Raw genomic sequence first — 14,494 nt, forward strand, 5'->3', positions numbered from 1 at the left:
TCCACCGAAGGCAGGGTCAGCTTTGAGTGAAGACCCAGGCTAGGGTCCAAGGCCTCTGAATCTACTTCTCCCCTTTGGCCAAAAGGATTCCAAAGGGGTCCTGTATGAGTGATCTTTCCCAATTTCCCAAGCAATCGCCCCAGACATTACCCCGTGTTATCCTCACAACAACCCTGAGAGGTAAGTATTGGCAGCCCTACTTTAAAGGGGAAGCCGAGGCCCAGAGAGGTAAATAGGAGGCTTCTCCCAGTCACACAGCAAGTTAACAGCAGTACCAGCCTCAGGCACAGCAGCACAGAGAGCCGCCCTTATCCCACTGCCCTCCCTGCCAAGCTGGGGCCTTTTCTCTTCTCTTCCAGTTCTGCATTTTTTCCTCCCTTGTTTCCCCTCCCCTGCCGACATGTATTTTTTTATACTTGTAGACTTGTTGAAAACAGCCGTATTACAGGACAGGCAGGTTAAAGGGGAGCCTTTAGGGCTTTTAGAAGTTCTGAATCAGCTTTTCCGGGTCCTACTCATTGCCCTTTCAGGAAGCGTGCCTATGGGTCAAAATTCGGCCTCACCAACTCTGTGTGTGCGAGAGAGGGCAGGGCAGGTTCAGCAGAGAACTCTGCTCAGGTCCAAGGGCCGGCTTTCGGGGTGGGCACAAATCTCAGGAACCTCCCTTGCGTGTATGTTTGCGGGAATAGCGTGTCAGGGAGAGGGGAGGAAGTGGGTAGGTGGGAGAGCTTGTGTATCAACACAAAATTAGCCAAAATTAAGAGTAAACCAGCCCCCTGGATTGTTCAAAGGCTTACACTAGCTTCCACTGAACTCTCCAGGGGCTAACCTTGAGCCCTGCATAGTTGCAAATGTTCCGAGGTGGATTTACAGTGAAGGTAGTCAGTGGAGCTTAAGCTTCAGGGCCTCTCCTCTGTCCTGGGAGAAGCATCAGCAATACTTTCAATTGTCAGACGCTTTTGGAAAATTTGCCTGAGCTATTTTTACGAGTTGGTTCAGGCCCACTGTCTCTTTCTGTTGCAAATTTTGTGTCACACATCTGTGAGAGTAACTATGGGCATTTTGGATGTGGCTAAAAGGGAAGGTAAAATTGGGGGATCACTAATGTATGGGTGGAATGGGAAATATTTATATGCTTTGAAATATTTCTGTGCCCATTTAAATTATTATCGCTGTTTTTGGTGCATAAATGGCTTGCAGGGATGTGTTTACTGCCAAAGCAAAGGTGACAGAATTATCTATTCTCTCTATAGAAAATATTACACAATCATGGTCACATAAAAAGGTAATCGAAGAGTCTGTAGGTAAAATATATGGAAAGGCAGGGGGAGTATTTTAAAGGTGAAAGTATGTCCAGCAGTTAAATTTTACAAAGGAAAAAAAAGTCGGGATTTTTTTTTTTTTATGATCTTTTGTGTGTTTGTAAAATTCATAATTTCTTAATCTAAATAATCGCTTTATAAGAAAAGGATTTATCATCTTGAGTGTGTTAACAATGACCTGGTTTTCTGTTTAGCCTCCTTTTCCAACCAACGCTTCGCTGCTCCCCAGCCCTCCCCCTTCTACGGGTCAGATTCTAATCAGCTGTCGACAGGGACCCTAATGTTCTGCTTGGCTCTGTTCTCATGCCATCTGCTGAGCCCTAGAACTGAACGTCCCACTACTGCATTTAAGCTGTGATGTGACTTATAGCTTCCTTATCTTAAGCTTACTGATTCCTACAGGAATCATCCCCAAATCACACATGAGGAAACTGAGGCCAAGGCCCATGCTAAGGCTAAAGATGGTGATGGTGTTGAAGATGATAGCATAACATAAGAGATGAGGACAAAGGAACTGATGAGGTCAAGATAGCTTTAGTCCTTTGTCCCAAGGCCATTCCAGTTGGTGACAGAGTAACTAACAGATTCCCAGCCAGAGCTCCTCCCCCCACAGCAGCTGCCTCCCTCTGGAGCCAGAAATGCTTTGGTTTATATGGTTCCGTTCACAAGCCATCTTAGTTCTACTTAAGCAGGAAAGCTGAAATGATTTGCCCAAGGCATTTAATAAGTGACAGATCTAGATTTCGAATCCAGGTCTTTGGACTCAGAGCGGGGTCAGGCAAAAAGAAGGCAAACGGACTGGCAGTGAGCTAAGCTGACTTGGCCCTCCTTGGAAATGGGGCAGCAAGGAAAACGTGGCAGTAGCAGGCTGCGGCCCGAACAGGTTGGCTCCAGCTCCTTCTTCCCCCAGCAATTCCCCAAGCCTCATGGACTGGGTTTTCTTATAACCCGTCCTTGCCTTTGAGGGCCCTGTACCCTTAATTTAAAAGGACTTTGTGTCCTTTTCTCACTAGGTCTCTAGAACAACCTTAGAAGAACCCAGAGCAGTAGTTATTTTACAGATGACAAAATGGCTTCAGAAAACTTTGGGAGCTCAATAACCTCCCCATAGATGTAATCGGCAGTAATGTTCCCTAAAGGCACAGAGTCCATTTGCCTTATGCCATAGGGGGACCACCAATCTCCTCCCTGAGGGATGTGGCCTGAAACCCCAGGGCTCTCTGGCAAATAATAAACAAAGCATGAATAAGATGGGGGTGAGGGGTGGGGTGTCAAGCCCAAGAAGTGGATCCCACATGAATTCTCCCTATTGACAAAGATTACTGAAAGAGGTCTTTTCCAAACCTCCTAGTCTCACACTTGGTCCACCGCACCCTGAAATTGGATTGGGGTGCTTATGACACAGACTTCTCTGAAAAGCGGCGTCTAGTCCTCAGCAGGCTGGACCTCAGCGCTGTTCTCTCCCTCACCTCCCACTGACATTTTCCCTTCGTATCTGCCCCTTCCTCTTCCCCCTCCTTAACCCAAAAGTAATTCCTCCAAGAGGTAAAGGTCTCAGAGTGGTTAAGAGGGAGCTTTAGGCACCAATGAGCACTGTGGTCAGACTCCTAACTACCTGCACAAAAGCACCCTGAGGTCCCTTCCTGCTCCAGGACTGGGCTCTTAAAGGTCAAGAGCTTTTCTTTTCTTTCCTGCTATATGCCTTGCCCCACCCCACCCTGCTTTTTCCTGATCCTACTTTCCCTGCCCTATCTTGTACATAAAAAGTCCTGACTTTACAAAAATTAGTAGCTGTCTATCATGGTTTGCTCAATGATTTGACTTCCTTTTCCCCAGTTCTTTCCCTGCCTATCTCATACATAAAAAATACTGACCTTCCAAAAATTAGTACGGTTATATCATGGTTTGCTGTGATTTGGTTTATAAGGCTGGGAAATGATGTCATAGACTCAACTTTGCCAGGAGGCCGCCCAGCTTTTTCTTCCATCTCCATTTCCCCCCGCACCCCCCTCCACTTTTTGAGTCCACCCCTCTTCACGGCTTTGTCTTCCCTTCTCCTTCTCTCCCTCTGGGACCCTGCACAGTTCCTTCCACTTGACGCGGCCTGACACTCAACTCCCGCTGAAGGCCTGGAGGCGCTTCCTTCTCTCGCTCTGCGGGCACAGCCAAAGTCTCTAACCCTTGCCTTCTGCCCAGGATCCAAAACAATCTGAGACCCGCCCCGCTGCCAGACCCTTCATTTTTCGCCTCCGAGGCCCAAACACTTTCTACCCTCCACACTGCCGAGAGATTTTTCCACCTCTTCCCTTCTGCTTCGGAGGCCGCGTGGCAATGGAGCCAGCCGGCGCCCTCAGGAGCCCTGGGCACAGTGGCCGCTCTGGTCACCGGACCGTAACGGACCAGCGCGCGCCCAGCGACTCGTTTCCCTCGCTGAGTGTTACCAGGGTAACCTGCCCATTAACCCCCACCTCCTTCCAGCGAGCTCCGCGCGCAGGGCGGGACCGCAGTTGAGGAGCTGGTGAAAAAGTGAGTCCACCCACCCCCTACTCCACCCCCAGCAGGCTCCGCGCGTTGGGCGGGGCCGGGGCGGGCCCAACTGGGTCTGCGATCCCAGCAGACCCGGGAAACGTGTATTAGCAGCGTCTTCCTTGGGCACAAGTGAGGGTTGAAATGAATCCTCTAGGAGTTTCCATCCCCGCCTCCACAGAGGAAATCACCCTCAGGAATCTGGTATTTAAAGTTGTGGATGTGTTTGTAATTGAAGGAGTTTAGAACATGCCACCCCCAAATAGGCCGCTCAGGCATATTGACTATTTTGAGTTAAAGATGTTATCGGAACAACAAAAAAAGAGGGGGTCAGCCTACGGGATCCCCTGAGCCAAAGAAGAGATAGTCACGTGCAGGTTTTACAACACAGTAAGATTTATTAGAGTTCCAAGTCCCAGAGGCACAGGCAAGCTGAGGCACAGGCAAGCTATCGCTCAGAAGGAGTACAGATTATATATGGAAAAGTCAGTTGTCATGGAAACTAAGAGAGTTAGGGTCCTGGGTGCTACTGATTGGACAATTGGAGGGGGATAAGGTCATTGTGTCTGGTCCTGGAATCGGCCAGGCACCGTCCCATCTGGCGCCTTTGCCTGGTCCTGTGCCCAGTGGTGGTGCTGTTCTGCCTTGATAGGCCTGAAACTCAAAGACAGGCCAAGATGTTATCCTTAAAGTCCAACCAAAACCTCAGTTAATCTTATCCTCAGGCTTAATGAGTAAAGGATTAGGCATAGAGAGGATTGAGGGAGGAGAGAATCAAAGGCAAGTGAGTCACAATGCCATTATCTTGGGCAAAAGCAGCTTGAATCAGAGAAAAAAACTATTAAAGAACTGAAGTTTATGTGCAGTTACAAAGACACTAGAAAACAGCAAATGCAAGAAAAACACTTTGATTTGCCCTCTTTTCCTTAAATGCAAGAGATGAAATTACCATGTGAAAGATGTCTTCCCTATACCAGGAGGAAAGTTTTATCAACAAGGAGGAAAAAGAATTCTGTAGATTGTTTAAAATATTGTCTTCCTTTATCCATCCCCCATAGTTTCTTTACTTTTTCACAATTGCCTCTGTCAAGATTCATAAATAGCCAAAATAAAATCAGTGAATCATTGATGTAGTAATTAAAAATTTAAAATAAATAAAGAATTTATAGTGCACATACCAAAAAGACAGTTTGTGTGCTGGCTGGGAAAATCACTGTTTGACTATTGGTATGGGAACATGGGCTATTACTTATGGGAACATAAAATTCTAACAATAAGCTTTCTGCTTCTGTACCCCTGCTTGCACACCTGACCTGTGGGTCGATAGGTAATGAATAGAAGAAAAATAGACCTTTATGTTTAGACAGAATGAAGAATGGGATTTTGGGCTTAAAAACCCTGTACCTCTACATTTTGGGGCTGCTTAATTTGGGGTCTGTGTACCCCTGGCAGACCCAGCTGGCTGAATAAAGAGTGTATTTTCTATAACTCACTGAGTTCCGGTGGTCCGTATGTCTTTCGGGGACTGGCAGCTACAACATTTGGAGGCTCCAGCGAGATCTCAGGTAGTGGCCCTGGGATCTAAGACCAGACCAGCCTCCAAAGTGGTTGCTGTCCCTGTTACAGATTCAAAGGGGTGGCCAACCTGAGACGTTCCAGGGTCCTTGAATGCCGTGATGGGGTTAATGCAATTGTGGAGGACGCAACTTTCAGAACACACTCTTTGTTCCTGGTCCCGACAGGAATCTGGAATCTCCGAGGCCTCAGCATCTGGATAAAAGGTACCTTACAGGTTCTGTTGATCAGTCCTTGGGGGGGTCCGTGGAGAGACTGGACGCAGTCATATCTCCTGGATCGTGGCCAGGCCACGGGACGCCACCTTCTGTGCCCTGTTGTCTAGTTCTGTTTATTGTCTCTGGTCTTATCTAGGTTGTGGGTGGTGGACTTCTCTGGGTCCACCCACACCTCAGTAATTGTTCTTGTCTGAGTGTCTGTTTTCTGTGCAAGTGATGGGGGGAAGCCCGAGTTCACAGAAGACACCCTTGGGGTGTCTCCTGTGACATTTCAAAGAAGGGTTTGTAGAAGGAGCTGACTATGGCATAAAGTTTTCTCCAGGTAGACTAAGGACATTGTATGAAGTTGAGTGGCCATCTTTTGGTGTAAACTGGCCTGTGAAGGGTTCCTTTGACAAGGGTTTGGTGAGGGATGTTTGGAAGATTGTCACAGGAGATCCGGGACATCCCGATCAGTTTCCCTACATTGATCAATGGTTAAACCTTGTTCAGAAACCCCCTCCTTGGCTCTGCCGGTGTGCCCTTTTTATCTAGGGTTGCGAGTTTTAGTTGTGGGCACCCCGAAACATGGAGCGCCTGAATCTCCAAGACAGCCCAGTCCCCCAGCCCTCCAATCTCCACCGGAGGACAGTGACCTTCCCCCACCCTATAATCCAGGACAACAGAGGCCAAACAGCACCACCTCACCTCCTCGGATGGCCAGCGGGTAACCCCTATGGGCCTCCTGCTCCCGCTCTGGGCAGGGCACCAGCCAATACCACCACCCCGACCATCCTCCCCTTGCGAGAAGCACCACTCCAGGGACATCACACAGACAGGCCCTTTATGGTTTACGTGCCTTTCTCGACTAGGGACCTGTACAACTGGAAGGCAAAGAGTCAACCTTTCTCTGAGAAACCCCAGGCATTAATGGGACTCTTAGTGTCTTTCAGACTCACTGCCCCACCTGGGATGATTGCCAACAGCTTTTAATTACCCCCTTGACCTCAGGAGAATGTGGACACATTCGGACTGAAACACAAAAGATAACTGTGGGAGGGAGGAGAGTTGAGGAAGCAGGGGAACAGATTGAGGAGGAATTTCCCTCCACCTGCCCAGACTGGGGACACAGTTCTCAGGCAGGGAGAGTGGCATTAGATCGGTACCACCAGATTCTAATTGGGGGAATTAGGATGGCTGCTCGTCAGCCAACTAACATTTCTAAGGTAACTGAAGTTATACAGGGAAGGACCTCAGGAATCCCCTGGAGCGTCTCTTGAATGAGGCATACCGGGTATACACCTTCATTGATCCTGAGGCCCTTGAGAACCAGCAGGAAGTTAATATAGCCTTTGCTACTCAGGCAGCCCCTGATATCCAGTGTAAATTGCAAAAATTAGAAGGTTTTGCAGGGATGAACCTGTCCCAACTTGTTGAGATAGCCCAGAAGGTGTTCAACAACAGGGAGGCACCGGATGACCCCAAACGTGTGGCTAAAATCCAAAGCTACTCTCGTCACCCCAGTCCATCTGTTGCCAGACCCAGACCCCAAGAACCCCGTTAATGACTGCACAGATTTCACTGATGCTGTGTGTTCCTCGCGGCCAGACCTCAAAGACTCCCCTCTGCCTGAGGCTGACGAAGTTCTGTTCACGGACAGGAGCAACTTCATGCAGGAAGGAAGGAGGTGTGCTGGGGTAGCGGTCGTAACTCTAACAGGCACCATCTAGTCACAAGCTCTTCCCCATACGACTTCTGCTCAAAAGGGAGAACGCATGGCCTTCAGTGAGGCACTAAGATGGGGAAAGGATAAGGCAGTCACGATATACACTGACGGCCGATACGCCTTTGCCACTGCACATGTACTCGGAGCCATCTACAAGGAGAGAGGGCTTCTGACTTCAGCTGGGAAGGACATTAAGAACAAGGAGGAGATCTTAGCCTTACTTGAAGCCATATGGATGCCTAAGGCTCTGGCTATTGTTATTTGTAAAGGGCATCAAAAAGGGAATAGTCCTGAGCTAAGGAAGATGGAAGAGCCAATGCAGAGGCAGGAGCAGCGGCCACAAGGCAAGTGGGGCCCCCACCACATCTACTGACTGTTGTCCCTTACCCAGAACTGCCTCTGTCTCTGACCTATACGGTGAAAGAGGACATATATTTTCAAGATAAGGGAGCTACTAGGAACCAACAGGGTTGGTGGACAACCCCAGATGAAAAAATCGGGCTATCACGGGCCCTTGGAAGGACTCTCCTCCACCAGCTACACCAGACCACACACCTAGGACAGACTAAGATGCTCCAGAAGGGAGAAGAACCGCAGAGGAGATTGCCTGACAATGCTCGGCTTGTGCCCAAGTTAATCCAAAGAAGGGGGAGATAGAAGAACCTAGGCATATGGAAAGAGGAACTTATCCGGGAGACCACTGGGAAGTCGATTTCACTGAGGTAACCCTGACTGTGGGGGGCTGTGTGGGGAGCCATGGTTACAGGTAATTCAGAGCCTTACAGACTGGCTCGGTTATTGCTTAACCTGTTTCTGCTCCTAAGGCGTTGTCTTTGCCTGCACCTGGAGGGTGCTTACAAGTTGCCGAGGTATGTGGTGAGAACGGCCAGTTCCCGGACACAGAGGATCGATGGCTATTGGGGTAATTGATAGATTCTGTCACGGGACAATTACTTTTGGGAGTTTCAGTGATTTTGTAGTTTCTATGTACAAGTTAAAGATTTACTTTCACTAAGGTAATGCATATTTTTCATTGTTAAACTGCATGTACTCAAACTGCATATATTGGTGATGGGAAATAAACTCGGGGCTTCAGCATCACTGAAGACCGGCCACATGAGCAGTCGTGTGAGTGTCTCTTTATTCATTCCCATTGCCCCCTTCAGGTACTGATCGACTTGTGGTGGCTGGCCCGCCATAGGGCTGCAAATATTTACTTGTTTTTATGGACACCTTTTCAGGATGCGTAGAGGCCTTCCCCACCAGGAAAGAAACTGCCTTAGTAGTTACCAAGAAACTAGTACAAGAAATCCTCCCTCAATTTGGTCTCCTTGGAACTTTAGGGTTGGATAACGGGCCAGCCTTCATAGCAAAGGTATCACAGCAATTGGCTATCTACCTAAATTTGCGATGGAAACTCCACTGCGCCTGCCGGCCCCAAAGTTTGGGCCAGGTAGAGTGGATGAATCGGACCCTAAAAGAGACATTAGTCAAGTTAGGATTAAAAACTTGTGGGACCTGGGGAGAACTTCTCCCCTTCGCTCTTCTCCGAGCCAGATGTACTCCACATATTAATGAATTCACCCCATTCGAAAGTTTCTCTGAAAGACCTCCACCTTTAGTACCTAAATAGAAGATGAGGAAAAGGCATAACTGCATAACCTTGTCTTATTTGTCTTTACAGGCCCTTCAAAGTGTGCAGAAGGAGATTTGGTCCTGAGTTCGTGCTGTCCACTCAGCCACCGGGGACAGACTTCCCCATCAGTTTCAGCCTGGGGACTCTGTGTGGATCCGGAAGTTCACTTCTAAGGGACTAGAACCCAAATGGAAAGGGCTCTTTACTGTCTACCTAATGACGCCCAGTGCAGTTAAAGTAGACGGCATCCCATCATGGATTCATCACTCCCACGTGAAGGCGGCACGAGCGTGGACAGCTCCGGAAGACGGGCCCTTAAGACTAAGACTCAAGTGCACATAAGTATAACCCTCTGTTTCTTCCTCTTTTCCTCTTTAGCCCAGGCATTCGACCAGCCACAACCAGAACCAGAAAGAGCATTAATAACTTTGCTAATGACAATATACAAGGTCTTAAATAAGACCACCCCAGACATAAGACAAGATTGCTGCTGGTTGTGCCTAAACCCAAAACCCCTTTACTATGTCAGTGTAAAAACTCTCCTTAATTTAACTGAGCTCAGCAGGCTAGAATTTCAAGTCAATTCGCTAGCAGAAGTAGTTCTCTAAAATAGAAGAGGTTTAAATTTATTGTTCTTAGAACAAAATGGATTATGTATGGCTCTAAGTGAAACCTGTTGCTTCTATGCCAATAACTCTGAAATAATTAGAAAAAGTTTACTACTAGTACAGAAAAATTTAGCTACCAGGGAAAAACAGAGACTAGAATCAAATAACTGGTTTCATAGGATGTTCAATTAATTAGTCACCATAGCTAACAACACTTCTCTTTGCTGTAGCTAACCTTTAATCCTCCTCTTCCTCTTGTTAACTTTTCGCCCATGTTTTCTCAATTTCTTGTTTGCATATATAAGGAAGAAAATTAATTCTATTTGACTTTTAGTATTACAGAATAGAGGCTATGAACAAATTCCACATAAAGAATCAAAGATTTGATTGTTGGCTAAGGGCAGTGGGAAATGTGGTGGCTGAAAAATGACTGCTGGAAATTTATTGCTTGCAGGAAATTACTGTTTAACTCTGTTTAACTATTGCCATAGAAACATAGACTTTTTAATTAAAAGAACATAACATTCTAATAACATGCTTTCTGGTTATGTACTCTTGCTTGCATACCTGACCTGTGGGTCGACAGGTAATGAATAGAAGTAGGATAGATCTTTGTGTTTAGACAGAATGAAAAATAGGATTTGGGGCTTAAAAACCCTGTACTTCTGCATTTGGCTGCTGCTTAATTTGGGGTCTGCGTACCCCTGGCAGACCCAGCTGGCTGAATAAAGAGTGTGTTTCCTATGACTCACTGAGTTCCAGTGGTCCGTGTGTCTTTTGGGGGCTGGTAGCCACAACAGTCTGAGACGTCAGACTTACTTCGGGTTTTTGGGTGCATTAGCGCTTTGTGTTACTTGTAGTTTGTCTTGTGTCTGTCTGTCCGGACTGGTTTATCTTAGTCTGTTACTGTTCTTGTCTGTCTGTATTGTGTCTGTCTATCTGGACTGGTCAAAATGTACTGTTACCCTCTTATTGCCTTGGTTTTCATAAGCTTACTCCATATATTGATGTGTGGTATTTTAATTCTTTCTTTAGATCTGGCCTCCGTGGCCCCTTCCGACTAGACGCTAGGTCAGAAGCTGATTCTAGCCTTGGTTTATTTGGCTCTTGAGGGGATCTCGCTTGTTTTTACTAACATGGGTCAGGCTTTTTCCTCGAATCGTCCTACCCACGCTTCAGTGCCTCATTAATCATTTTAAGGATTTCAGGAGATGAACCCACGCCTATGGAGCCAGTGTCACTCCCTTTGACCTTCAGAGGTTCTGCCAGTTAGATAGATTGGCCCACATTTGCAACGGGGTGGCCATCAGAGGGATCACTTGACCTGCAAACAGCCTTTTAGGTGCAGAATATTATCTACAGAAATCCTGGCCACCCTGATCAGGCTCCATATATCGATGTGTGGATCGATATTGTTTCTGATGCTCACAAATACTTAAAAGACTGCTGCCGTGGAAAAAAAATCAAAGACGACTCCCAAGTCTGTCCTCTCCACATCGAAGAGGCAAAAAGAGAAACCGTCCAGACAGACACCTAACCCTCTTTATCCTTACAGGCACCCCCTGAGGACCCCGAGATCACTAATCCTCCCCCTTACGCCCCTTGTGACCCGGTCCTGTCTCCATCTACCAGAGAGGCAGAACCCCTCCAGAGTCCTCTGCACACCCGCACTGGGATTGTATACTGGCCCCCACAAGACCCTGATCCTGTCCCTGACTCGTCGAATCAGGCAGCAGTCCTGGCCCCACTCTGGCAATTGGCTCCCCTGGTTGGGGGAGAAACCCAGAGGCCATTCATGGTCCATGTCCCTTTCTCCACCAGTGATCTGTACAATTGGAAATGCCAGAACCACTCATTCTCAGAGAAACCCCAGGGATTAACCTCTCTCCTAGAGACTATTTTCTTTACCCAATAGCCAACCTGGGACGACTGTCAGCAACTCCTCCAGGTCCTGTTTACCTCAGAGGAGCAGGAGCAGATCCTGAGGGTGGCTGAAAAGCAGTATTAGAGCCCAACGGGCAGCCTTCCACTGATCCGGCCCGCGTCCAATATGTTCTCCCGAACACCTGTCCGCCTTGGGACCCCGACACCGACCAAAGTAAGGAGGGTCTCCAACAGTATCGCTAGCTACTGCTCCAGGGCCTCCGGTCTGCCGCCAGACGACCCACTAACCCATCTAAGGTAAGCGAGGTCATTCGAACTAAGGATGAGCCACCGGTGACGTTCCTGGAATGACTCTCAGAGTCGTATTGGTTATATACCCCTATTGACCCGGAGGACCCTAATAATAAGAGGGCTGTGAATTTAGCCTTTGTCAGTCAGTCAGCCCCAGATATTAGAAAGAAACTGCAGAGGATGGAAGGGTTTGAAGGAAAGAACCTGTCTGAGCTGGTTGAGATAGCCCAATGAGGTAGATATAGCATAGAATGACCAAGGTCCTGCTTGCAACCACACAAGAAGCCCTAGCCAAAGGGACTGCCAGGAAAAGGCAGAGGGTGAGAACAGGCACCCCAGGTGAACAATAGACCCAGGAGAGTCGGGTTAGAAAAGGACAAATACGCATATTGCAAGAAAAAGGGACATTGGAAGAATAAGTGCCCTGAAAAGGACAAAGCCCCCAAAAGAAGGCCCCCCTCATCCTCTTCGAGGACGCAGAATAAGGAGGTCAGGGCTCTGACATTACGAGCCCCTGGCAGCCCAGGGTAATTTTACAGGTGAGGGGCAAGCCTGTGAACTTCTTGGTGGACATAGGAGATTTGCAGTCCACCAGACCGGTGGATTTCCAATGCTCGAATCACCCAGTATCAGGTCCTGCTTCTCAACCCACCTCACATACAGTTCCTGAAAACTACATCCAACCCAGCTACCCTACTGGCTGACAGTGACCCTTGCCAACCCCTATATGACTGTCTTGAGGTCCTAGAGAATGTCATCAGCACCAGACCAGACCTGACAGACAGCTGTTGGCCGAATCTGGTAACTTCGTCTCAAAAGCAGTCAGGTATGCTGGGGTTGTAGTGGTTACCATCAGGACACAAGCCCTAAGCCATAGAACTCCAGCTCAGCGGGCTGAACTAGTAGCAGTGACTCAACCTCTGTGGTGGGGTGAAAACAAGACTGTGACAGACAGCAAAGGAGGCTGCCAGAAGACCAATGGGGCCAATTGACATCCTGCCGGCCCTACAGCCCAGGGTGCCAGTGGACACCCCTACCTACCCTTCAGGAGAAGTTGAACTATGCAATAAGCTGAGAGACAAAGAGGAATCTACTGGGTGGGTTAGGCTACCGGATGGCCACATTATAGTACCTGAGGCCTTAAGCCGAGACCTTATAACCCAGGTTCACCAGAGAATTCACTTGAGAGAAACCCAGTTAATTAAACTGTTAAAAAGAGACTATTACATTCTGTGGCTGCAACGAATGGCCAAAGAGGTATCAGCCCAGTGCCACATCTGCGTGGACAGGCACTGGGGGAACACTGAGAGTTGGATTTCACTGAGGTCAGCCTGGGAAACTTCGGATTCAAGTACTTGCTTGTGTTCATAAACCTAATCGGGATGGACTGAAGCCTTCCCTACAAAACAGGAGACAGCTCAGGTAGTGTTGTGGCGCGTTCAAATCTAAGACCCACGGAGCCAATTGAGATTAATTATGAGCCTTTATTAGCCAGCCAGAGACTGATTCTCCCACTAGAGAATCAGCCCCGAACTTTCAGAGGAGGCAGCTTATAAAGCCCCAAAACTACATGAAACAAGCAAGCAGGTTTACAGAAGCAAAAGTTAGCCATTAGCATATCTTTGCACAGGATAACTACACCCTTAACATTAGCATATCCTTGCACAGGATTATCTCCTAGAACTATACCCTGGTTAAACATTACACAAGCAAGCAAAAGTAAATCCTTAATGCTGGCTTACTGGAAAATTTTCTACCCTTAACATTCCCCACTGGTTTTCTAGGGGAATTCAAATCATTGAATTTTCAACCTGGAGTGACCAGTAGTTTGTTCTGAGGACCATGAGTTTTACTGCCTGTACACGCTTTTTAAGATAGGCAATTATCCAATTAATTATACAGGGCCCAATCAGAAGGCCCAGGAAGACTAGGATAAGAGGGCCTGTAATGGATGTCAGGAGCGTTGTTAACCAAGGGGTGTTGTTAAAAAGTTCTTCATACCAAGATTCTCCACGCTTAAGCTGTTCTTCTCTGTCTTTAACCTTCTGTCTTATTAGTGCCAGGCTGTCTTCGTATAATTCCAGAGTGGTTAGCACAAAAACAGCAAGTCTTACCTAAAGCTTTACAATTAAAGCAAGATCTATGCTTGATGAACAAATTAGTCTTACATGTATGAATTAATATACAAAATTCTTAGTTCATTTTACAGATTCTGAATGTATCAAACCAAAAAGATGTCTTTCAAACATGATTTCAGATGGAGCGAGGCTTTGAATGTAAGGGGTTAAAGTTTCTTTTAATGTCCTGTTCATTCTTTCTACCTGGCCTGAACTCTCAGGTCTATATATACAGTGTAGTTTCCAATCAACACCTAACATTTTGGCTAAGGTCTGACTTGTTTTGGCAATGAACACCAGGCCATTGTCGGACCCCAGTGTTAATGGCAAGCCGAATCGAGGTACTATTTCTGAGACTAATTTCTTAGCTACTACCTGAGCTGTCTTCTGTTTGGTGGGGAACGCTTCAGTCCATCTTGAAGAGGTGTCAATGAACACAAGCAAGTACTTGAATTTGAAGGTACCCGGGCTGACCTCAGTGAAATCTAACTCCTAATGGTCCCCGGTGCCTGTCCACGAAGTTTCGTTTCTTGTTGTATATACTCCCTTGGAGGGCCCTGGATTCACTTGTGTGCAGATGTGGTACTGGGCCGATACCTGCTTGGCCATTCA

The 14,494-nt window shown here is 47.4% G+C and overlaps 1 long non-coding RNA gene across 1 annotated transcript; it reads left to right on the plus strand.

The window, feature by feature from the left end:
* The first annotated feature begins 3,934 nt into the window (after positions 1–3,934).
* On the plus strand, positions 3,935–9,080 carry LOC118602989. The gene is made up of 3 exons (XR_004951063.1): positions 3,935–4,052; positions 5,475–5,629; positions 9,031–9,080. It is a non-coding gene; the product is annotated as an uncharacterized LOC118602989 (long non-coding RNA).
* The last annotated feature ends 5,414 nt before the right edge of the window (positions 9,081–14,494 follow it).

The sequence above is a fragment of the Rousettus aegyptiacus genome, unplaced genomic scaffold (assembly GCF_014176215.1).
Source record: "Rousettus aegyptiacus isolate mRouAeg1 unplaced genomic scaffold, mRouAeg1.p scaffold_m13_p_5, whole genome shotgun sequence".
Classification (NCBI taxonomy): Eukaryota; Metazoa; Chordata; class Mammalia; order Chiroptera; family Pteropodidae; genus Rousettus; species Rousettus aegyptiacus.